The sequence below is a fragment of the Panthera onca genome, chromosome A3, assembly GCF_046562875.1.
Source record: "Panthera onca isolate mPanOnc1 chromosome A3, mPanOnc1 haplotype 2, whole genome shotgun sequence".
NCBI lineage: Eukaryota > Metazoa > Chordata > Mammalia > Carnivora > Felidae > Panthera > Panthera onca.
The window spans coordinates 39,601,928-39,627,141 of NC_138341.1; the positions used below are offsets into that span (position 1 = coordinate 39,601,928).

General features: G+C 45.2%; 1 protein-coding gene across 6 annotated transcripts in view; it reads left to right on the forward strand.

Annotated features, from left to right (window-relative positions):
• Nucleotides 1-25,214, forward strand: part of REEP1 (receptor accessory protein 1) — a 110,422-nt gene that overhangs the window by 27,203 nt on the left and 58,005 nt on the right. The gene's annotated exons all lie outside the window — the stretch shown is intronic.

Consider the following 25,214-nt stretch of genomic DNA (forward strand, 5'->3'; position numbering starts at 1 on the left):
GCTAGTTTACAGTCTTCCTTTTAGGTAGCCTGCAGACCTCTCAGCCCCAGTTCTAAATCCTCGGGGGAGAAAATCTGAGAGGCACAGTTTAGGCCCAGTGTTGGTTGAATCAGCTCTGGCTGGAGGCAGGGTCCTTGGTACATGACCTGGGGGTGGGGGTGGGGGTCCTTATAAGAGGGGAACCGAGCGGCACGGCTGTGCCAAACAGTATCTATTCCACAGCGCACTGTTTTCCTCTTTACTAATGTGACCTGTGGGGGAGAAATGGTTTTTGTTTTTCTTTCATAATGAACTTCTTAACAGAGTACTCCAGCAATGATGTGGCTGCTTCTGGTTGGGGGGGGGGGGGGGGGGCGGGGATGGGAAGGCCCACTGCGGATTTGTTTGCGCTAATTATCAGAAACCTTTGTTGGGAAGGAGCTTGTTGGTACAGAGGACATTGATGCATTGCTTTTTTTCTTCTGGGAGTGGGTAGATAGTCAGTGTCTGACTCAGTAGGTCTGAAGTAGGGCCTGGGAGCCTGCATTTCTAACAATTCCTCAGATGGCGCTGTTGTTGCTGCTGGCCCAGGCACCGTGCTCTGAAGACCACTGCCCTGTTTCCATCCGCGACACCACCATCTGCCACCCGTTCAGATTTCTCTCTCGGCACCTACACTGAGCAGGCTCCAAGTTGTGGCCTTCTCTGTGGGGACTGTCCTGCTCAGTCCTTTCTTATTCCTCTGACCACCCTGACTCTTCTCATCATGTCTGGGGGACTTCGAGAACCTTCCAACCGTCTCTCCCTCCCTTTGCTCTGGCCAAACGTGGCCCACCTTGCACATCACAGCCAGACTCATCTGCCGGGGGCCCAGTTCTCCTCACGCACTCTCCTGCTCGTACCCTCTGGCTGTTAAGAATAAAGCTGCTATGAATGTTCAAGTAGAGTCTGTGTACACTTATGTCTTTGCTTCTCTTGGCTACATGCTTAGGAATGGAACTGCTGTGGGGGTGGGTATATAGCCTTCAGTTGCTCCCCGACCCTGAGGTCTGTGATGACAAATGAAACAACAGAGTTTGGGAGTGCAAGCCTGAAGGACGGGTTTTTGGCTCAGAGAGGAGAGAAGGGCATCACAGCGGCTTCCGTGTGCCTTCCTCTTGGCTAGAGTAGACGTATCTTTCATCCAGTTAGTGCTACCTGTGGTGAGTTTGGATGCATTCATCTTTCTTTGCTGTAAAATCTAGGGCTTGATTGCTAATGGTTTTACAGGAATCATTTCTTTGTTATATTGGAATCTATTGGTATATTTACACCACAAGGGCGTATGTGTGAATGGATCTTTACCCACCTTCCTTAGAAGGGGAACTTCAACTCACTGGTTTCCTTCAGTCTTATAAACTGCTTCTCTAACCTCTCTGCTCCTGAGCCATTCAACCATTCATTCACTCATTCATATTTAGTGCATGTGCACTACGTGCCAAGCACTGTGCTAGGAGGTGGAGTTCTTCCTACTTCACATCAGTCACTTGGGCTTGCCTCTGCCCTCTTTAGTTTTCCCTCCCCCACCAACCCATAGCCTTTAGATGGATGCCGGCAGAATGTGCTCTGGGAAGAGATGGCTCCCCTCAGCTGCACTGAGACATTTATAGCCCCCAATCCACGATGCTGTCTCCTGTTTTTGGGTTTGCTCATGCTGTTCTCCCATTTCTGGAATGCTTCCCCACCCCCACCTGCCTTCCCAGTCTACCAGAGGGCTGATTCACTGCCCCCCACCCCCACCCCCCGGCCAGCTTACTTTTCGGGATCTGCTGGAACATCCCCTGCCTGGGGATGTTGCTGATTTAGAAGCTTAGCCTTGGCTCACAGAGCATAATTATGGATATGATGGTCTGCTTGAGTGTCATCCAGCTAGACTTGAACTTAGTGATGTTTAGGACTGTCATCTTTATCTCATGACACTGATGGATAAGGGATCAAACGCTACTGTGGGCAGCAGGATCAGGGAGAAAAGGAAAGTGTAAAGAAGAAAATAAAAACTGCTCATAATTCTCTGCACCCAGAGATACATTCTGGAGGGATCCTTAAGATTTTTTGAACACAAGAATTTTATATGAGGTTACTGTGTCTCTTGCTTATTAATCATTAATAAATTAATATTGTCTTTGTGTCCAGAAGATTTCTAAACAGGATTTTAGTGATCTTTTAAAATCTTATAATCAATTCCTTTTTTTTTAAATTGTTAGATGTTTATATTATTTTCATTTTCTTTGACATAATAAAAAAGCCATGTAATAAGGTATTTGTGCCTTAATCTTTGTTTGCCTCTGATGATTTCTTTTGGATGGATTCCCAGGAGTACGATTACTAGGTCAGAGGGTAGCAACAGCTGTTACAATTTGAGAAATAATGGCAACTTGCCTCCCAGAAAGATTGTAGCAATCTCTGCTCCCATCCAGTTTTTTGATGGCTAGGTTTTAAATTCTTAAAGAAGATGGAGGCAAAAAAACGAAGCACCAATGGCCTCGTAATTGACTATGGCTTCAATTTGGAGGATGTGGCAGCTTTTCCTGTGTCAGGAGCCATGCGGGTGGAGAAAGGCCTGTTGCTCTGCAGCCCTTGGCTGGGAGCTTGGCTGTTAATGACAAGGGCCAATGCTGTCAGCACAGCGGCTCCTTTCCAGGCAGGATGCTGGGACTCAGGAGCCCCCTGGAGGGACTGCACAGGTCTCTGAAGCAGCAGGGGGGAAGAAGCTGCTTGCTGACCTTTGGGCATGAGGTTCCAGGCAGCACTCCATTAGCCACACATCCATTAATGAAGAACTCAAGGTTTGGGGAGCATGTCTCGTTTTAAAAAGCCTATCAGGAATTAAAGGAAAATGGAGCATGGATGAAGCATTTATTGCTGTCATAGTGCAGGGAGGGAGGTCACTATAGTGCATTCATCTGCAGGGGCCCCCTGGCCAGCTAAGCTCAGGAGCAAATACTGGTTTTAAGAGGTTATTTGCCTGATAGGAATTGGACCTGCCTGGAAAGTGAACTTGCTGCCTCTTGTACATCTGTGAAAGTGTTACGTATGCTCTGTTGGTATTGCTTATTTTTGCTGACATAATTCTGGCATTGGTGCCATTTAAGGGACACCTAGAAAATAAAGTCAAATGAACCCTAATTAAGTTTTTATTTTCCAGCTGATTGTATATAATGAGGACCATCTCTCTTAAGTTATGTCTTGCAATTATATGTTGTAAAACTAAGTGATGTTATATTGTCACTTAGTAAATTGAAAAATATGAATGAAGATATTTAATATGAACAGGATAGACAATAAACTAGTACCTGGTGAGTGTAAAACTCTCTTGCGTTAATACTCTGGTCCCTTTAAAACTCTCTTGTTCATTTAATCCTTAAAATGGGAATGGTTGTTGTTTCTTATTTTTGTAGACGAGGAAACTGAAAACTTAGAGAAGTAACTTGATCAAAGCCATAAAGTTAGTAAGTGGTAGAAATGAGACGAGAATCTATATCTGTCTGTTCCAGAACCCCTGCCCTTCTCAGTATTTCGGGGGGGTTCTTTTACGCCTGCCTGTGGCAGGAGCTGGAGGAGAGGGTGGTGTAAGCCATCTACTGTTATTTGCAGCTCAGGAGGATAGGGCTGTGCGCCCCTGGGAAAGTCTGTGTGGCCTCTTCTGGGGCCGGGCTGAGCTCTGAGAGGTGCTTCTCTGGCTGTTTGTGTTTACTGGGGCTGATGAGAGTTTTTGCACAAACATACACTTTTGGTGGCCACTTTATTCAATCCTGGGTACTGTTGGCCTGGATTTCCAGCCCCCTCAACTCAGGAATGAGATCCTCACCTTTTGGTACTGTTGTATAAGTCGGGTTCATTGGTGGTACCGAGGTTGAAGTAGATTAGATGCATAATCTACTGTCAGAGAGGCAGTTGTGCGTTCAGATTGGAAAGGAGATGACTGAGGGGGGCCTGAGCTTTCAGGTGTCAGTTGTCAGAGGTCCAAGGGGCTGTGTCTTAGTCAAGACCTCTTTTTCTTTCTGTTTTTGTTGCATGAACCAGGGTAGATAAAACCAGCTGGACTAAGGGACTCATTATGAAGAATCAGAGAGTTGCAGCTGGACTCTGTGGTGTACTAGACCCCAGGCTTGGAAGCTATTGGGAAACTTCTCCCACCCCCTGGCCTCACCGCTCTGCCTCTCTAGCCACATCTGCTTTATTTTTCTGTGCACGTGTGCGTGTGTGTGTGTGTGTGTGTGTGTGTGTGTGTGTGTGTGTGTATCTGTTGCTTTCTCTGACTTCATCTCCCTCTCCAGACTTCTATTTTTTCATGGACACCTGCCATGGCAGTTCTGCCTCCAAGCATCCAGCAACTATGAACTCCAGTTTCTCAACTCTAATACCAACCCCTGAGAGATGAGACCTTACTGCTCAGGATCAGGGGGAGGCCCTGTAGTGTAAACGTGGCTGCTGAAGCCCACCCCACTGGTTGGGTGGGGGGAGTTCTCAGAGGGGGAGAAGGAGGGCTGGATTGACACCCTGTCAGTGGGAGATAGACTGAGTGGACCAGTTTGGCTAACGAGGTAGAATTTGAATTGGACCAAGGAACGGAAGCTCCCCGAATAACAGATTTCAGGTCAGTAGATGCAAGAGCTCTAGAACGGTCCAGGGGGGGCCAAGCTGCTTTGTTTGGGTGATAGCAAGTTCCTGCATGTGCAGTGGTTCAGAGTCAGGAGTAGCCTCCTGAAGGGGATCCAGGCATGTACTAGGGTTGGGCCAGATGGCTCTCAAGGTCCCCCGGGGCCATGACAGTCTGGCCGTGAGCTGCCACCTCTGCTGCAGGTACTTCTCCTGGACTCTGTGCATGGAAAAGTTTAGAGGGACATATACAAGTATTTTATCCATATGCCAGCATTGGGGGGATATAGCTAGTATAGCAGTATTTTGGCTACTGTTATTGCTAGTGGTAGGTTTGTGGGTGGTTTTGATTGTTGTTTTATTCTTTTCTGTAATTAATCTTTTTCTGCAGTAGACATAGACAAGTTGCATGAACGAGTTATGTTTATGTTAACAGTAAGCATGTGAAACCCAACAATCGAATTTCACTAGACCAGTAGGTATTATCTACTCTGGATGGTGTTCTGGCTTGTGTAAGATGAACAAAATGTGGTCTTTGCCCTCAAGAAACTTGGGAGGGGGTGATATAACCACACATAAATCAAAGTGAAAGGAGACCACGTTAAGTGCTAGTAGAATATTACAAAGTGTGTGGAAGGCACATATATATGATATAACCTTCCTTCTTTTTAAAAAAAAGTTTATATATTTGGAGAGAGAGAAAGAGAGAGAGTGCACACAGTGGGGGAGGGACAGAGAGAGAGAGAGAGAATCCCCAGCAGGCTCTGAGCTCTCAGCACAGAGCCCAACGCAAGGCTCGATCTCACCGTAAGACCATGACTAAGCTGAAATCAAGAGTCAGATGCTTAACCAACTGAACCGCCCAGGTGCCCTGATGATATAACTCTCCTTCTAAGAAGCTCAGAGAAGGGGTTCTTGAAAAGAGTATCACTGGGTCTGGGTGTAGAACAATGGTTCTCAAACAGAGGCTATTTTGCCCCCAGGAGACATTTGGAAGTATCTAGAAACATTTTTTTTTTTTAAGTTTATTTATTCTTTTGAGAGAGAGAATGAGAGAGCATGAGCAGGGGAGGGACACAGAAAGAGAGAATCCCAAACAGTCTCTGTGCTGTTAGCGCAGAGCCTGACATGGGGCCCAAACCCATGAACTGAGAGATCGTGATCTGAGCTGAAACTAAGGGTCAGATGCTCAACCAACTGAGGAACCCAGGCAGGCGCCCCGAAATACTTTTTTTTTCATGGTTATTTTTGAGAGAGCTCAAGCAAGGGAGGAGCAGAGTGAGGGGGACAGAGGATCCGAAGCAGGTTCTGCACGGACAGCAGAGAGCCAGATGCGGGGCTCGAACCCATAAACCGCGAGATCATGAGCTGAGCCGAAGTCAGATGCTCAACCAACTGAGCCACCCAGGTTTATATATTTTGTCCCCCTAGAGACATTTCTGGCTGTCACACCTGGGATGGAGGGAATGTTACTGACATCTGGAGTTCCTGGCATTCAGAGCCTGGGGATATTGCTGAACGCTTCACATTGCTCAGGACAGCCCCCCACCCAACAAAGAAGTATCTGGCCCCCAAGGTCGGTAGTTCTAAGGCTTCTTATCCAGTGCACTAGAAACATAGGATCTTGGCCGACAGAGATAGGGGAAGAACATTCCAGGCAAAGAGAATGATGGCGGAGCACAGTGGCAAGAAGTGCATGGGGTGCACACAGGAATTGGTGGAGGGCGCATGACACTGGTGGGGTGGGCCGTGGCTAGATGGTGGAAGCCCTCAATCCCAAGGCAAGCAGTGTGGATGTTTTCCTGAAGGCAGCAGGGAGCCATGGAATGTTTTTGAGTAGTGGAATTGCTTCATCAAGAATGGTGTCATTTCTTGGCACCCCCACTTTGCTTCATTGCTTCCTCATCTGCACATCCACGGAAACTAAAACACACCTGTATTTTCCTGTTTTCCACCCCAGTCCATCCATTCTTTGTTGTTTTCCTCAATCTGAAGGAAAGCTCTGTCAGCACTCTGCCTTTCTGACCATGATTCCCATCTGCTGGTGACAAAGGGATACAGAAAAAAAAAAAAATCTCCCTTTGATGACACTACTTCTTGCTGCCAGGAATATACCACAGTACTACAGTGGCAGATGACTGTCCAGGTCTGCCCTGATGGCCTTGTAGCAGCTTTGGTTTTTGGCTTATCACCATGATTCGGGTTTTTGCTAACATCCTCACACTATCTCAGGGTGCAGAGCTGGGGGTGGGGGATAGTTCATGCTCAGTGGTGTCCGTACTGTGCAAGCAGCCGAGCAGACACCAGGGCTGGGCCTGGGTAGGACTGCAGTCATTGCAGGAAAGAATGCCTGAGCTGATGTGGGGCGGGGTGCCCCAGGACTCAACAGTGTGCTCACCCCATCTGTTCACTGCTGGCTAGCCAGCAATAGAACAGTGCTGGACACCTACTGTGCTAGGTCAGTACAATATGTACCAGGGCAGTAGGTCAGGGTTTTCTGAGTGCAAGAATGAGGAGACCGAGGTCTGGGAGGAAGGAGTGTGGAGTTGCAAGAGCTCAGGATCACCCTGCCAGTTGGGCTCAGAGCTGAACCTGACCCTCAGTTGGGAGCCCCTCTCCTATGCCACTTCCCCCCTTCTGAGCCCAGGGTCCCAGAGATGTCATCCTGAGGCCTAGTGGACATGGATCTTCCCCCAGACCAGGCACCTTTACCCAGCGGTGTATGTTCCAAAGCCCTCCTGGTCCTTGATTTCTGCAGCTCCCTAAACCAACCAACTAACTAACCAACCCACCCTAAGAAACAACTTGCTTTCTCTACCCGCTGCCATGGCAAATGAGCTGGAGAGCTACTCCACCTATAGTGAAATGTCAGAGACTGCCAGTTACTTCCTTATACACCTCAGGGGTATCTCCAGGGATGCCTCAGCCCAGGCATTTCTTAGCAGACCAGTTGGGGTGGGGTGGGAGGAAATAACCAGTTAAGTGCTGAAGTTGTGGCCATCTATACCATTTATAGTAAATGGGTCTCCCCTGGTAAAGGGAATCATGTGAACTTGTCCGTTTTTTTCTCTTTTTATTCTGGGAGGGACCCAGACTGGGGGTCCTCTGAGATCCCCCAGAACCTTTTGGGAAGAGGCATTTCCCTGATGTCACCCACCTAGAACCAAGCAATCAGGCACTTTGATGATTCTACTGAGACAGTGGGACCTTTCCTCATACCTCCAAAAAATATCTGCGTTGAAATGTCAGTGTTCTCTTCCCCACGCCAACCCCCAGGGAGAATCTGCCTTGTGGGCAATGGCTACCCTTGGTCTCCCAGATGCAGAACCTTCCCGGGTCTTATAGGCCTAAAGGCTTGACCCAGCGTCACTCTTGGACTGGTTAAATAACTCCCATGAGGTCTCCCACATCACCCCTCTTGGTGGGGGGACACTACAGTCCATGGTCCTCTGCTCAGAGCTTCCCTCATAGGGAAAATAATTTTGCAGATCTGTGCAGCATTTCTGTTTTCAAAGTATTTTTATGTGTATCATCCCATTTGACCCTCCCACCAGCACCTTCGAGGATACACCATCATGCAAAGGAGATAAAACAAGTGAGGTTCCCCGGGGAACTTGTCCAAGGACCCTTATCTGGCAGGCGTGCAGTGCATCAGCGCCTAGGTCCCCCAGCCTCTGAGGTTGTTCCTGCGTCTGTGGGCAGCTTAGGGTGCGGGCAGATTTACAGCCAGGCACATCCCCCATTCACAGATGCTGACCAGCTCTGGGGTCAGGGAAAGCCGCTAGGCTCTGTGAGTATGGAAGATCAAGTGGGTGGTTTGTAGCACAGTGCACAGCCCAGAGTGGGTCCTGGGTCTGCATGTGCACCGAACTTGTGGCACATACTCCCATGGGAGTGAGGAAGAAGTGGCCGTCCCTAACACAGTCCCTCACTCTTGTTTGCCTTCGGCAGAAACCAAGTTGTGTTACAGATGGCATGAGCCTTGGGTGTGTGGGCATCTGTATTGGACAATCTCATTAAAAAAATTTTTTTTTTAACGTTTATTTATTTTTGAGACAGAGAGAGACAGAGCATGAACAGGGGAGGAGCAGAGAGAGAGGGAGACACAGAATCTGAAACAGGCTCCAGGCTCTGAGCTGTCCGCACAGAGCCCGACACAGGGCTCAAACCCACTAACTGTGAGATCATGACCTGAGCCGAAGTCGGACGCTTAACCGACCAAGCCACCCAGGCGCCCATCATTTTAAATTAATAACCCTGATAAGGGGCGCCTGGATGGCTTCGTCGGTTAAGCATCTGACTTTGGCTCAGGCCATGATCTCACAGTTCACGTGTTTGAGCCCCGCATTGGGCTCTGTGCTGACAACTCAGAGTCTGGTGCCTGCTTCGGATTCTGTGTCCCTTCTCTCTCTCTACCTCTCCCCCACTCGCGCTCTGTCTCTCTCTCTCAAAAATAAATACACATTTAAAAAATTAATTAATAACCCTGATGATAACTTAAAAGGATTTCCTCAGCAAAGCCCACAAATAATGTGATGATACAAGGAATGTGTGACCTAAATATTTTACTGGCTTTTGTGCTATCGAAAAAGTGCGGGGGTGGGAGGGTGCCTTGGTGGCTCAGTAGATAGAGTATCTGACTTTTGATTTCTGCTCAGACTGTGATCATGGGATCCAGCCATGAGTCGGGCTCTGTGCTGAGCATGAACTCTGCTTAGGATTCTCTCCCTCTCTCTCTCTCTGTCTCTCTCTGTCTCTCTCCCTCTCTCTCTCTCTCTGTCTCTCTCTCTGTCTCTCTGTCTCTCTCTATATATATGTATCTGCCACTGCCCCTCTCCCCGGCTTATGCTTGTGCTCTCTCTCTCTCTTAAAAAAAAAAAAAAAAAAAAAAAAAGTGGGGACATCAGTGGTTTTAGCACCCAGGGTTTGAAATCTCACATTCTAGTTCCAGCCCTGCCACAGACTCGTTGTGTGATTGTAGCCCAATTATTTAACTTCTCTGATTCTTATTTCTAGTCCATGGAGATTGTAAACATGCCTCCTTCGCACAGTTTTTGTACATGCAAATGCATGTACAGTGAGTGCTTAAAACCATGCCCAGCAAGCATTCAGTACAGCCACTGGTTATTATGTGATGTTAACTTTTTTCTTCTATTTTGTTTTGTTTTGTTTTCTTTTCTTTTTGAGAGAGACAGAGCATGAGCAGGGGAGGGGGAGGGGCAGAGAGAGGAGACACAATCCAAAGCAGGCTCCAGGCTCCCAGCTGTCAGCACAGAGCCCGATTCGGGGCTCAAACTCCTGAACCTCAAGATCATGACCTTGGCCAAAGCTGGACGTTTAACCGACTGAGCCACCCAGGTGCCCCTAACTTCTTTCTTCTAACTGTGAAGCTTTCCTTCTTGGTGTTGGTTCTCTGGATAATAGAATTTCCCTCACTAGACACTCCCTTATGCCCTCCCTGTAATCGTGGCCACTGGGGACTCACAGATGGAAAGAATGCATATTGTTTTCATCCTGAAGCAAACCAAATTTCTTATATCTCCAGCCTCAAAACCGATTCTTTCTGTCTTGGAATTTTTCTCTCCTTCTCAGGGACCTAGTTTTATCCATTCTTTTCAAATCTGCAGAAACAAATGGCATACTTGTTAAAGAGTGGTTCTTGGGGCACCTGGCTGGCTCAGTTAGTGGATCATGCGCCTCTTGATCTCAGTGTTGTGGGTTTGGGCCCCACATTGAGCATGGATCATACTTTAAAAAAAAAAAAAGTAATTCCCATTCTGTGATTGGGAGGAATATCTTTATTTTCTAAACAAAGCAAACTGTGTTATATTCCTCCTTCTTAACTATGAAGCAGTATTCCCCCATACCTTTTAGAGCAGTACCAATGATTACCTTTATAAGCATCAAAAACAAACATTATTACCCAGCCTGGGGCCTCACCTTCCTTACTCAAGGCCTGTTTGCATTGGTGTCCAGAGCCCCTGGAGCGGTGCAGCTAGGAAAGTGGAGAGGTCCACACTTGCTGGCCACCTCCCAGGGAAGCAGTGGACTTGCTTTACATCATCAGCAGGGCAGGTGTTCCCTGTGGGGGGTACAGGCTGGCCAGCCCTGGAGCTGCCTCAGGAGAACACCCAGCAGGACCGTTCTTACGCAGCCATCAGCTGTGTTTGTGCCTCTCATAATTAGCGTAACTCCCTCATAATGAAGACATGTGCTGGAGATTCTTCTCTCAAAACTTAAACTTCTCTCTCCAAAGGAAACGTGGCTGTTGGCCAGCTTGCTTTCTTTTCTCCAGCTCTTATGGTCTAATCAGGGAGGCATTCTGGGCATGAGCCAGACATCCCCGTTTCAGACCATCTTTGTTCTTCCATGAGCACGTGGGTCAGGTGTAGACAAGGTTCGCCTTCCTCTAGCTCCTTCCTCCCCTTCGAGTGGGATGACAGCAGCGATTGTGTTAGCTGCCCCGAGCCTTTCTGCGGACAAGCCCAGTGGCCTGGAATCATGGTAGTTTCTTATGAATCACACGACTATTTATAACCGAGCCCCCTCAGATCCTTTCTGGAACAAATCAAGGTGTAAAAAAATATTTAAAATATCAATAGAGGGAACATATTTAGTAGTGTGACTTCTGGATAGAACATAACATACAGCATTTTCTTTCTTTCTCTACAACCAAAACCATTTAAAAAATGGATATTTGCATCACTTGTTAATTTTCACTCATTTTATGTCATGATATCCTTTGTAATGAATTGAGATGACAGTGCCTTCTAAAGTTGGTAAATTTTCTTTTGTTTGAAAATTTCAGTAAATTAAATAAATAGCATTGTACCATGAAACAGAACAGGTGTAACTTGAACAATTATATGTTCCACTTTTTAAAATTTGCTAGAATTTGTTAGAATTTTTGTTAGAATTTGTGAGGATGAACCATTTGTGGATTAAATGAGCTGATGGCTTATATGAAGTAAATTGTGTTCTTTTAAGTTTTCAAATATGGATGATTTTAACAAATATTCATGTCAAGATTTTTTTTTTTTTTTGAAAGAGAGAGAGTGAGCAGAGAAGGGGCAGTGAGAGAGGGAGAGAGAAGATCCCAAGCAGGCTGTCAGCACAGAGCCCAATGCGGGGCTCGAACTGATAAACCGTGAGATCATGACCTGAGCCAAACCCAGGAGTCAGACGCTTAACCGACTGAGCCGCCCAGGTGCTCCATGTCAAAAATTTTTTTTTTGGTTCATAAACATCATACATTTATTTTATTTTACTTTAATTGTGGCAAAAAAAAAGATATAACAAAATTTACTATCTTAACCACTCTTAAATGTACAGTTCAGTAGTTTAAGTATATTTGTGTTATTGTACAACCAATCTCTGGGAATTTTTCATCTTGCAAAATTAAAAATTGAAGCTCTATGCCTGTTAAACAACAACTCCCTATTTCTTCTCCCCCCACCAGCCCCTAGCCACTATCATTTATATTCTGTTCCTATGAATTTGGCCTATCTAGAGTAGTATCTACATGAGTAGTAGATTTATCTGAGGTTGTCTATTCATGTAAATGGAATCATACAATATTTGTCTTTTTTGTGTCTGGCTTATTTCACTTAGCATAATGTCCACAAAGTCTATTTGTGTTATAGCAGGTGTCAGGATTTCTTTATTTTTAAGGCTGAATAGTATTCCATTATATTTATTTATATTTATATTTATAACTTATCTCACCCATTTTATATATATAAAATATATATATTAACTTGGCTTATTTTAACCATCAAGAACTCGGTGACTTGACATTCAACACCAGCCTCTTTGGCAATGTGTGTTCATGTGGCATCATGGGATTGTAAGCCTGAGGAGTGTAGCCTCCTTATGGCTGAGTGAGAGGTTGGAAGGACCTGGGTTCATACGTGGGCAGGTGTGTCTGCCACAAGCCCACATCCCTGCTGCCAGGGAAGCTGGAGCATTGACCATTCTCAGCTTCAGGTATGTAAGGTGAAAACCTCCCTGCACAGGGCGGTTATCGGGGTGGGGGGTGTCTTTGCTATTCAGGGAACCAGAAGGATGATAAATGCTTGTTAGACCAGCTTAGCAGCATCTAGAATTTTCACATCACATTAGGTCACAGCTTTCCTACTTGCCTAGAACGGCTTGGTGTGGCTTCGGAGATCACGCCATGACAACCAGTCTGGGATAGGGAACCTGTAGTGTAGAACCACTAAATTCCTGGTGCTCGTTCCATCACTGGAAATCCTGGAAGGCTTCTGCACTTTGGTCCATGCTGGTTCCTCTCTGTGGATTGTCTTTTGTACCTCTGTCTGTGAGAACCAGGTCTTCCCTTTCTCTAGGGTTCCACTTGAGTCCACAACTCCTTGGGAGCCTGCTATTTTTACTCTCTTGTACTTGTTTCAGGGATGGACCTACTTTTCCTGGGGCCTGAAGCTTTTAGGGTGGAGAGAAGGAGCTTTTTCAGAAAAAATCATACAAAATTTGATGAACACATAGCTGGGACCCCTCCCAGGACCCATGCAGTTGAGGAGCCCTGAAGCTTTAACTTCATTAGCTTCACTGTAAATCTACTTCTGCTTGTATTCATTCTTTTTCTCACTCCCCCTCTCTTTTTTTCCCCCCATTTTAAAAATTAGAGGAGACATCTGGCCAGCTCAGCGGGTGGACCATGTGGCTCTTGATCTCAGGGTTGTGAGTTTGAGCCCCACTTTGGGGTAGAGATTGCTTAAGTAAATAAACTTAAAAAAAATTAAGGCATAATTTGCATACAGTGAAATTCACTATTTCTATTGTGTATTGCTACAAGCTTTGACAAATGCTTATAGTTGTGTAACCACTGTCAAAATATATAGAACAGTTCCATTACCTCCAAAATTTTCCTTTTTGGAAAAGGTTATCTTTTGTAGTCATCTTCTCCTCCCACCCCAGCCTCTGGCAACTCACCTGTTTTCTATCTTCATAGTTTTATTGTTTCCAGAGTGGCATAATTGGAGTCATGTAGCATATAGCCTTTTGAACTTGACTTCTTTCACTTAGGCTAGTGCATTTGAATTTCATCACCGTCATTGTATGCATTACTTACTCTGTGCTCAACCTTGGAGATGCTGAGATGGAGAAGGCCCAGTCCTTGCCCTCAGAGAGCTCACAGTCTTATGGAGGAGGCACTTGGCCCCATCATCGTAGAGTTTTCCTTTGATACTTAGTATGCACAGCTTTGTTCTACTACCTATCTTGTTCTGATATACTGGCACCCCTGCCACTTTGTGATCACCCTGAGGATAAAATCTCTGACCTTCTTGAGGCATCATATTGGATGGGGAAGAGTAAGGGGTTTGAAACCAGACCCCATTCGGAGTCTTCCAAATCCACCTCACCCACTTAGTAGTTCCGTGACCTTGTGTTGGACTCAAAATTTGGCACAGAATGTATTGAGTAAATATCTGTTGAATAAATGAATGAAGGAAGCCTCCTTAAGTCCCAGGTCCCTCCTGTGTAAAAAGGGAATAATAGTCGCACCTTCACCTGACTGCTGGGGGGATACCGTGCCTGGTGGGTATCGGTAAAGGTTTGTTCCCCTCTCCTTCCCGAGAGCCCTGTGATACCCTCCCCCAGACAGGCACATTCACGCTGTGCAGACCTCCAAGTGGGCTAGGCAGGATGATACCAGCACTTGCTGTATGGGAGGCAGGAAGGGCATGAGCTGAGCAGACACGTCCCCAGGAAACCCCCCAGGTACCCGCCCACAAGTACAGCTCAAAGAGCCCCTCCCACTAATTCTCAGACTCTGTCAGTCCATTCCTTTCACGAAATACATTCCTTGTAGGGGGCTTCACGGGAAGTTCACTGGGAGGAGAAAACCATAACCCCTTTACCAGGGGACCCTCTGGCTGAGTGTCAGGTCTCAGGCTCTCAGACCCAGGGAGGGGGGAGGAGCATGAGCTGGGAGATGGTCATTGTAAAGAAATCTGTTCTTCCCTTCAAAACACACTCAGCGGGGTGCCTGAGTGGCTTAGCTGGTTAAGGAGTCCAACACTATTTGGGCTCCTGTCATTATCTTACAGTTTGTGAGTTCGAGCCCCGCATCAGGCTCTGTGATGATAATGCAGAGCCTGCTTGAGATTCTCTCTCTCTTTCTCTCTCTGCCCTTCCCCCTGCTCACACGCACACACACTCTCTCTCAAAATAAACAAATAAACATTAAAAAAAATACTCAGCAACACTCAACACAGGATTGTTATTAATCATCATTTGTATAATTACCTGTGTGCTGGCTGCCTTCCCTACCAGAGGACACAGGGCACATACTAAGTGCTCAACACATATTTAATATTGAACGAAAAATATTTTGTGTTTAATAATTGGCATTTGAAGTTATTATTTCTACAGAAGGGAAGGGAATTAATATTTGTCATTCATCTATGGGGTTTCTGGTATGTTAAATCTTTACCTCCAGTCTCATTTAATGTGCATAGCAGCTGTTGAAAGTATTTTGGTTTGTACAATCAAAGACACTGGCTGAGAGTTAAGAAATGTGCCCACAGTCCCATAGGTAGTCAGTGATGGGAGCTGGATTCAGTCTCCGGTCTGATGCCAAAACTCAGCCTCTAGATTTCTTAAGAATAGAAATCTCTACAATTTAGGGGCACCTGGGTGGCTCAGTCGGTTGAGTGTCCGACTTCCACTCAGGTCATGATCTCTCGGTTCGTGAGTTCGAGCTCTTGCGTCAGGCTCTGTGCTGACAGCTCGGAGCCTGGAGCCTGCTTCAGATTCTGTGTCTCCCTCTTTCTGCCCCTTCGCTGCTCATGCTGTGTCTCTCTCTGTCTCTCGAGAATGAATAAACGTTTAAAAAAAATTAAAAAAAAAAATCTCTACAAGTTAGACTTAAAAAATATCCAGACTGATACTTGAGCAGGATTTGAGTGGGTTGGATTGCAGAGTTTCAAGCTTAACAGCATGAATTGAAAATTTGCAGAATGTTTGTTCCGTTTTGTGCTTTTCTAAATTGGCTTTGGGAGTATTTCTGTAATCCAGTCTGAATCATGCTTTTTATCGCACCAATTACAGACAGCTCTAAGTAAGCAATAAAAGCCCCCCTCTCTGCGCTAAGAGAGGCAGTGTGGGCTGGACAATGGTTGTGGACTTGGAGGCAGGAGGTCTGAGTTTGCATCTGGTTGGATGGGGAGAGCCTTTGGCAGACCCCTGAACCACTCTAAGCCTCAGGTTTTCATTGTTCCGTGGTTTTCCTTGTTTGATTTTCATGCACACCGGGAAAGTAACCCCAGTGACCTCAGACACTTGTGGTGTGGATCAAGTGAGCAAATAAGCAAATGAGATATTTGTGAGGGGCATAACCCCAGGAGGAGTTTTGTGTGTGTTAGTTCCAAATCTGGAGAGGAGGAGGGGGGTGGAACACACTGGGAAAGAAAGACTGCAGAGAGAGGTCAGCAGAATCACATGCTGTGGTCCAAAAGAGGCTTGTTTGTGTTCTGATCTTGGCAGAGGTTGAGGGAGAGAACCTCGTTTGTGTGAAAAGTTTGTGCATTTGGAACCCTGTAAGTTATACTGTCACCTGTGTCAATAAATATATAATACAGTGCCAGGGTCGAATTGTCTTGGGCAAGAAATCAGGCGATATTCTCTCCCTCTTTCTCTCTTTCTCTGATCCTCATTCATTCATTCATTCATTCAGGGATCATGGCAGACTCTGAGCCATGCACTGCACTCAAGTTAATAAAGCAACAAATCTTGGGCAGTGGAGTCAGATAGACCTGGGTTCGAGTCTGGCCTCCTCCCCTAACTAATGTTAAACTCAGTTACTTAATTTCCCTAAACCCCAGATTCCCCATCTGCAATACAAGGACAATGATAATAGTTGTCTCACAGGGTTATATAAAATTAAAGTAATAATGCTTATAATGAGGTTTGCACAGTTCTTGGCACATAATGGGCATTTAATAAATAAATAGTTGTTTATACATCTTAATCATATAACTGTCAAGGAGCCAAAATGCAAATGGGCCGGTTCTGCTGTTTTCATTGTTTCTCCTCTATCCTTTTAGAAGGTCACAGTGGGTAAGCAGAAGTAGAGGCCCAAGGGTTAGGATTCATGGCAGCCATTTCCCAGGTGGTTCACTGTGCCGTTGGGAACCCAGAGCTGTGTGCCCAGCCTGAGCAACTCTGCCCAGGTAAGCTTCTGGATTACTGCTGTGAGGATGTTCCCTGCAGCAGCATGGTAAAGATCAGGCTGGCTCAGCTGTATTTAGAACCCAGGTCCATGGCGCATCTTTCAGGACTAGAGTATCAACAGGCCCTGGAGGTGCATTATGGTTTTTGCGAGTCCTTGTTTCATTACATATGGACCCTCTGCTGTCAGGAAGTTGTCTCAGAGCTTGGAGGCATCAGTTGGTTTTATCCATTTTTGGAGACACACACATACACTTACACTCACACTTAAGAGTGTGGATTCCTCCAAATGCTTTTTTTTATTTTTATTTTTTTTAATTATTATTATTTTTTTCAAATGTTTTTTTTAAAGGTCGTGTTTATTGAGCTATAATTAGTAAAGGTCACTCTTTTTAGTGTGATTTTTCTTTTAATCTTGAGTTTGAATTCCAAGTTTAGATAAATGCAGTTTGTAACCACCACCACAATCAACATGCAGGATGGTTTCATCATTTCCCCAAATTCTTTCACTCTCCTTTGTAGTCAGTCCCTCCCACCCTTAGCCCCAACAACCACTGATCTATTTTTTTTTTTTGTCTCTATAAATTTCCCTTTTTCAGAATAGCATGTAAATGGAATCATACAGCATGTTGACTCTTTAGTCTGGCCTTTTCATATAATGTAATGCATTTGAGACTCCAAGTGCTTTTGATTGCAGAAGGATTAGCAGTTCTGAGATCAGTGTGGAAAATCAATAACATTCCTGTATGCCATTAGTAACCAAAAGAAAATCTAACTTAAAAATTCACAATACCACCTAAAATCCCTGAAGTGCTTAGCAGTAAATAAAACAAAACATGTCCAAGATATTTATGGAAAAATTTATAACGTATCATGAAAAGACGTTGAAGAAAGCATGAGTAGATGGAAAGGATAATGTTCAAAAGGAGATACCCATTTAACATAAAGATGGTGTTTCTTCCTGAGTAAACCTACAAGTTCAGTGCAATTCCAACCAAAATCCAAATTAAGTTTTTCATGGAACTTGAGAAGCTGTCAGGAAATTCATATAGAAAAAAGCTGAGAATAGGCAAGACCATTTTAATAATATCAGAATTTATTATAAAGCTATGAGAATTAAGATACTGTGGTATAGGTGCATAGTTAGATGGTAGACCAGTAGAATGGAATAGAGAGCTGAAATAATACCTCTACACATTGGAAAACTTTATATGTGATGGATAGAACTCAAAACCAATGGGAAAGGATTCAGTAAATATTACTGGGACAATTGGAATCCATACAGAAAAGAATAAAATTGGATCCTGAACTTGCAGCATACATAAAGATAAATCCACATGAATTCAAACCTATAGTGAGGAAGCAAAAGTTAAACATATTTTGGGAAAAAATATGTGACCAGGATTTCCTTAGCAAGATACAAAAACAAACTATAAAAGATTGATATATTTGTCCATGTAAAATGTACTTATTTTTTTAAAGAGACTTTTAAAAGAAATGCTTATTTTTGAGAGAGAGAGAGAGAGAGAGAGAGCAGGAGTGGGGGAGGAAAGAGAGAAGGGGGGGAGAGAGAACCCCAAGCAGGCTCCACACTGAGCCTGCTCAATCCCATGACTGTGAGATCATGACCTAAGCTGAAATCAAGAGTCTGATGCTTAACCGGCTGAGCCACCCAGGCATCCCTGTCCATGTAAAATTTAAAACTTCTACAACAGAAGGTACTACAAACAAAGTTAAAATAGTTTTTTATTGGAGAAAAGTGTTTGTAATGAACATGTTCAAGGAAGGATTTATACTCAGAATTCACAAAGAAGTCCTAAATATCAGTAAGAAAAACATAACCTAATGAGGATGTAAATAGGCCAGTTAAGCAGGCCAAGTGGCCAATAGGCATAAGAGGCTGCTCACCCTCACTTGTAATTGGGGAAATACAAATTAAAACAAGCATGAGATACCATTTCACATCTATCAGACTGGCAAACAATTTTTTTAAGTTTGTTTGTTTGTTTATTTTGAGAGAGAGAGCAGGTGCAGGGAAGGGGCCGAGAGAGAGGGAGAGAGAGGGAATCTCAAGCAGGCTCCACACTGTCAGTGCAGAGACCAACATGGGGCTCAAACCCACAAACCGCGAGATCATGACCTGAGCTGAAACCAAGAGTCAGGCACTTAATCGACTGAGCCACCCAGGCACCCCCAGACTGGCAAAAAGTTGTAAATCTATATCAGTTTGGCAAGAATGGCTAGCATGGGAAGTCTTCTCCACTGCAGGGAGGAGTTGAAACTGGCAGAACCTCTCTGGTTGAGTGGATTTGCATTGTATGGTAGAAGGTGCTGTACCCCATGACTCACACTGCACAGGAGATGTGTATTAGAATGGTCATTACAGCCCTGTTTCAAATAGTAAAAAATTGGAAAGAACCTAAATATGCATAAATAAATGCATATTTATATATAGATAAATTGTGATATATTCACATGGTGAAATACCATTTGGTGGTTTCAAATGGTCTAGAAAGACATGTATCAACATAGATCAAATTTCAAAAACACAAAGTTGAATTTAAAAACTTATGTCACGGGCACCTGGGTGGCTCAGTAAGTTGAGCATCTGACTCTTGATTTCTGCTCAGGTCATGATCCCAGAGTTGTGGGATTGAGCCCCTTGCTGAGCATGGGCCATGCTTGAGATTCTCTCTCTCTCCTTCTGCCCCTATCCCCTGCTTGTGCTGTCTTTCTCTTTCTCAAAAATAAATAAATAACGTATTTCAGTGGGATACATGGGGTGTAATTCCATATATATAATGTTTAAGCAGTTATAATTTTTTTTTTGCATGGCTTATGTAGTTAATAAAAACATAGTGAGAATGATAAACACCAAATTCAAGATCGTGGTTATTTTGGGGAGGGAAGGAATGGAATGCACCAGGAAAGAATATATAGGAAACTTCAAATATATGCCATGTCTTAAAGTTTTTTCGTATTAAGAATTATGGTATACTTACTCGAATGCCAATAGGAACTCAAAAACCAAGGAGTATCCTTCTATTAGCATAGACAGCAAAGTGGTCTTGGGGATTAATTCTCATAGAGAGTAATAAAAATTGATTCATAAGCTTTTAGGAAAAAACCTTCTGAGTAAAACTATTAGAAATTATTTATTTTTTTATTTTATTAAGAACAGAAAGCACAAAATGTAATCAATGTAAAATTTAATAGCAGGGTGCCTGGGTGGCTCAGTCCATTAAGCTGTGGACTTTGGCTCAGGTCATGATCACACAGTCAGTGAGTTTAAGCCCCTGAGACAGGGGCTCTCTGCTGACAGCTCAGAGCCTGGAACCTGCTTCGGATTCTGTGTGTGTCTCTCTCTCTCAAAAGCTGAATAAACATTAAAAAGATTAAAAAAAAAATTTAATAGCCTTTTGATGTCCAAAAGAAACAGTGTACCTTCATGATTTGGAAGACCTTTTGTGCAAATTCATTTTTTTGGATATGGGACACTGCTTTTAAAAATTATAGGGGCGCCTGGGTGGCGCAGTCAGTTAAGCGTCCGACTTCAGCCAGGTCACGATCTCGCGGTCCGTGAGTTCGAGCCCCGCGTCAGGCTCTGTGCTGACAGCTCGGAGCCTGGAGCCTGTTTCCGATTCTGTGTCTCCCTCTCTCTCTGCCCCTCCCCCGTTCATGCTCTGTCTCTCTCTGTCCCAAAAATAAATAAAAAAACGTTGAAAAAAAAAAATTTAAAAAAAAAAAAAAATTATAAAATATCCACATATAAAAAGTGCATAGAATATATGTGTACATTTTCATATACATTTGTAATTACAAAGCAGAACTCTGCATAACTACTGTGCAGGTCTAGAAATTCAGCATTCCAGAAGCCTGTGTGTGGTGTACTACTCCTTAAATTCAATTTGTTTTATCATAATATGAACAACCATACACTAGGCCTGTTATGTTTCTTATATTGAGAAATTAATTTTAGAAAAAAATGTCCTTAACATTGATTTTTAAATTTTCAACATAATTTGGCATTGGGAAATGTCAGTCCAACACTAGGATGTCTGAGAAGACTGTAGAAAATACTGTTTCGTGGTTTGCAGAAGTCTTGGCCAAGGTTAGCAACGGCCTGTCCCACAGCTTGTACTTGAGCTCCAGGCCAGCAATTGCTCCCCTGCAAGCTCCCGGAATGGTAAGCACTCCTCCTTGGTAACTGTACCTGGCATCATAGTTACGGTTTATGCATGTGAGCAATACCTCTGTTCTCCTGGCCAGAGCTCCAGGAAGTTGATAAGTAGCTTCAGAGTTGTGTTTTCCCTGACACTGACCGATGGGATAGGTATGTGGTCTTTGCCATTTCGGGTAGCCCCTTCCTATCTGAGCATCTGCTGTCTTGCCTGGGATGCTGGGCTTCCCCCCTTACCCCCCAATCTTGGCACACACACACACACAAAAACAAACGACAAAACAAAAATCAAACTCGGGCAGATTGTCCTTGATGACTGAGTGAAGAATCCATGGCCAAGGACTGGGAAACAGCACTCTAGACCAGGGTTTCTCCACTTTGGCACTTTGGACTCTTTGAGCTGGATCATTATTTGTTGGGGGGAGGGGTGTCCTTTGCATTGGAAGATATTTCGCAGCATCCCTGGCCTCCACCTGCTAGATGCCAGTAGCACTCTCTCAGTGTGGCAACCAGAGTATTTCCAGACATTGTCCAGATGTCTGAGGAAACTAAATCACCTCTGGTGGGGAACCACTGCCTTGGAAGATGAGACTCATGGTCCCTTCTAGATACTACAGCTGTGGAAGTGGTGGGAGAGGCAGCCCTTGGATGAAGGCCCTTAACTTGGAGCAAGAGAAAGAATGCAAGGCCAAGATAGGAGAAATGAGTCAAGCAGATAAATAAATAGAGCCATTAAGTTAGGGGTAGGGGCTTCAGGGTAGCAGTAAATGACAGCAGCAAGAAGAGAGGGTAGGTGCAGGGCCCTGAGGCTGTGGGGTGTGGCGTGAGGTTCTGTTCAGTAACAACAGGAACGAAGGTGTTAGCCAGAACCTGGTCTCCTCTCCAGAGGGAGGCGCTGAAGCCCCCCACCTTCCCTCTGCTGGGGCCAGCCTTGAATACCTGGAGCACTTTAAATCCTCCTAAGTATTTTACTGCTTTCCTCCTGACCTTGTGGGGAGAGTAACATGAATCTGTCAAGTGGGTTAAGCTCCTTGGAGCAAGATCGCAATTCTTTTATCTTTATTCACTTAACAGACATTTATCAAGCACCCACTTGGGCAGGGGCTGCGCCAGGCAATAGGAACCCAACTAATCAGACCAGACCTGCATATTCTGGTTGGGGAGACAACTCAGCCAGGACAGGCAACCCGGGGAGAAGAAATAAGGCGGGCCCCATAGTCAGGCTTCCCAGGTCCACATCCCACCTCTGCTCCTGGCTGTTCTGTCTCCTTAGGTCTCAGTGTCCTTGTCTGTAAAATGGAGAATTCTTGACCCGAATGGGTGTTCAGAGGATGAAGTGAGAGAATGTGTACAGCCTGTAGAGCAGTGCCTGGCATTAGTGAGCACTCAGCAATATTAATATCATTATCAACATTGATTTACTATGTTTATTATTATTTATTATATTGATTTGTTATTGTTATTATTATACTACAGCATAAAAGGCTGTAATAGAGTGCCAAGAACGTTCTGAGAGGCAAGTGACCAAAGGTACACAGAAGTGGCTTTTTTGAGATAGGTCTTAAAGGATTAGTCGGACTTTATCAGGAAAAAAGAAGTTGGGGAGTTGTGGAAAGGTCACGCACTGAGATGCGGGCAGGAAGTCACAGATTGGGAGCAAGTGAGCATGGCTTATAGGGTAGAGCTGCTGGCTGTGACATCCGGAGGCTGAGGCTGGGAAGGAAGGTGGGGGGCGGGGGGAGTGTTGCGCTGGAGAAGGGACTTGATCTGAATGGACATTAAGTGCCAAAACCCTTTGGCTTGGATCTGCTTCATTTGTTATTTCTTTTCTCCAGAAGAGATTTGGGAGAAGTTGCCATTTTTTAAATAATTTTTAAAAATTTATTTATTTTGGGGTGGGGGACAAGTGGGGGGACAGGCAGAGAGAGAGGGAGAGAGAATCCCAAGCACTGTCAGCGCGGAGCCCAACGCAGGGCTCGAACTCACGAACCGTGACATCATGACCTCAGCTACAATTCAGAGTTAGATGCTTAACTGACTGAGCCACCCAGGCACCCCAGAACTTGCTGTTTTAATCTCATTCTTCTTTCCTGAGCAGTGAAGAGCTAGGTGTTTCCCACTACCTGCTGGCATAATTGAAGCTTTGGAGGCTGGAAAACAAATTTGTCTTGTGGTCCCTGTGCCGTCAAACATGGGGTGGGGTAGCACGCAGGGGAACACTGGCCACCATGTCACAGCAGGGGTTCAGCAGATGGAGCACAGCCTCTCTTGTCTGGGTGCCCTTGAGGCTTTCCAGTTTTGTGACCACTCAGGTGGTGTCAGTGTCTCCACTCTACTTGCTGGGGTTCACAGAGGAACAAATCAATAAGCTGGCCCTGGGTCATGATGTGTTTTCCACCTCTCTCATTTCTGAAGCTCACATGCTGCCTCAAGGCAGGGGCTGGAAGCCATCCTGGCAGACGTGGCTAATAACCAGGGCATCTGTGCCAAAGGAGCGGTGTGTTTATTTCTCCGGAACCTGTGGCACTGTGCCTGAGGCTTTGCTGAATCAGCCTGGTGCCGTCTGGCTTCCCCGCTGGATGCTGAGACCTCAGTCCCAAGGTCACAATTGTGCCCTGGATGGCTCTGGCTTTCACTTCCCCACTCTTGAAACTTCACACAGTGAATGGGTACTTATTGAGCACCTGCCAGGCCCCGGGTTGGGGGGGGGGTGCATTATGAATGAGACAGATACCATCCTGGGCTTTGGAAAACATATAGTCTTTTAGGAGAGACAGACATTGAAGAAACCATTACGGGTGGTTTGGATAAGGGGAAAGGCCTCACAAGAAACTAAGACTCCCTGACATCTGAGGATGCTTGGGAGGAGTGGGTGGGGAGACCTCCCTCACCAAGCTGGCTCGTTATTCAGCCCAGTGGACTCCCACAAGAGATATCCCCCTTGGCCTGCCCAGTGCCTTTGAAACTGTTGCCTTCTTTCTCTTTCTTAAAATTCCTTTCCTGCCTCCCCCAGTCCTTCATTCTCCCCTTCCTTTCAGACTACTCTGTTGTCCCCTTTTGTTGGCTTCTCTTGCTCCCTACACATAATTCTGGCCTTCCCAAAGGATGGCCTGGCTCTCCAAAGCAGTAGGCAGTGGTGGTTAGAAGCCAGGCTTGGAGGAGGCCAACCTGGCTGGGTCCTAGCCCCTGATTTACTTCTTATGGTCCCACAACCTTAGAGAAGCAAGTGACTGCCTACTCCATGTGTTGGTATCCTGTCTGTAAAAGAGGTTTTGTTTTTTGTTTTTTGTTTTTTAATCAAGGCAGTCTGAGGCCTGAGGTAATGCGTATAAAGCACTTAGTGCAAGGCCTATATGAGTCAAGATTACAAAGCCCTTTCTCTTTCAGCATCAGAAATGGACTCCGTTCCACTCACTTTCCGTTTTTCCCCGGAAACCTGATGAATGTGAAATGTGAAGGTGTTACCTGGCCACAGAGCTTTTAGTAAAATTGACCCCTGCTTGGTACATTGAATCTGGACTGGAATTTCTCTGTATGGCCTCTAAATACCTGATGAGGAAGCCATGGCTTTGGGCTTCCTGAGTGTGGTGTCTCCTTGCAGGGACCCTAGAGGCTCTCTATCTGTGGGGTTGTTAGAGGAGATGTTGGCTCATGTGGGGTCTGGGACCAGAGTGCCTCTGTTCCCAATCAGCTTACACCTGAATTGACACTTGGAGGTGTCTCAATATCCATTGAGAGCCATTGAGGTGCTGAGAACACATTGTGGAATGAAACAGATTCATTCTGTGGTCTGCAGGCACTTAGAGTTCGGGAGATGTTGTCCATCAAAGTGTCACAGATAGTAGTAAAAGAGCATTTTGATGTTGTGTACCTCATGTAGTAGGAGATTTGACCTAGTCGGTAAAGTTGGGGATATCTTCCGTGAGGAAGTCATGATAGAGCCAGGATCTGATAGATGAACAGGCATTAACAAGCAAAGAAGGGAAAGGGAAGATTCCAGAAAGCGAGAACAGCACAGGCAGAGGCTTTGAGAGGGGATGCTGCTAGGTGGTGGAGCTATGCCATGCAGGTCCTTAGGGGCAGGGGTGAGAGGGTGAGAGTCAAATTATTCAATGACCCCCTGCAGCCCTGGCCAGGGATCAGTGGGAGCTGATACCCAAGCGGTTGTGCTGGTCTCACTTTTCCTTCCTCTTTTTAAGAGCAGTGAGAAGCAGGTTAATGCAGG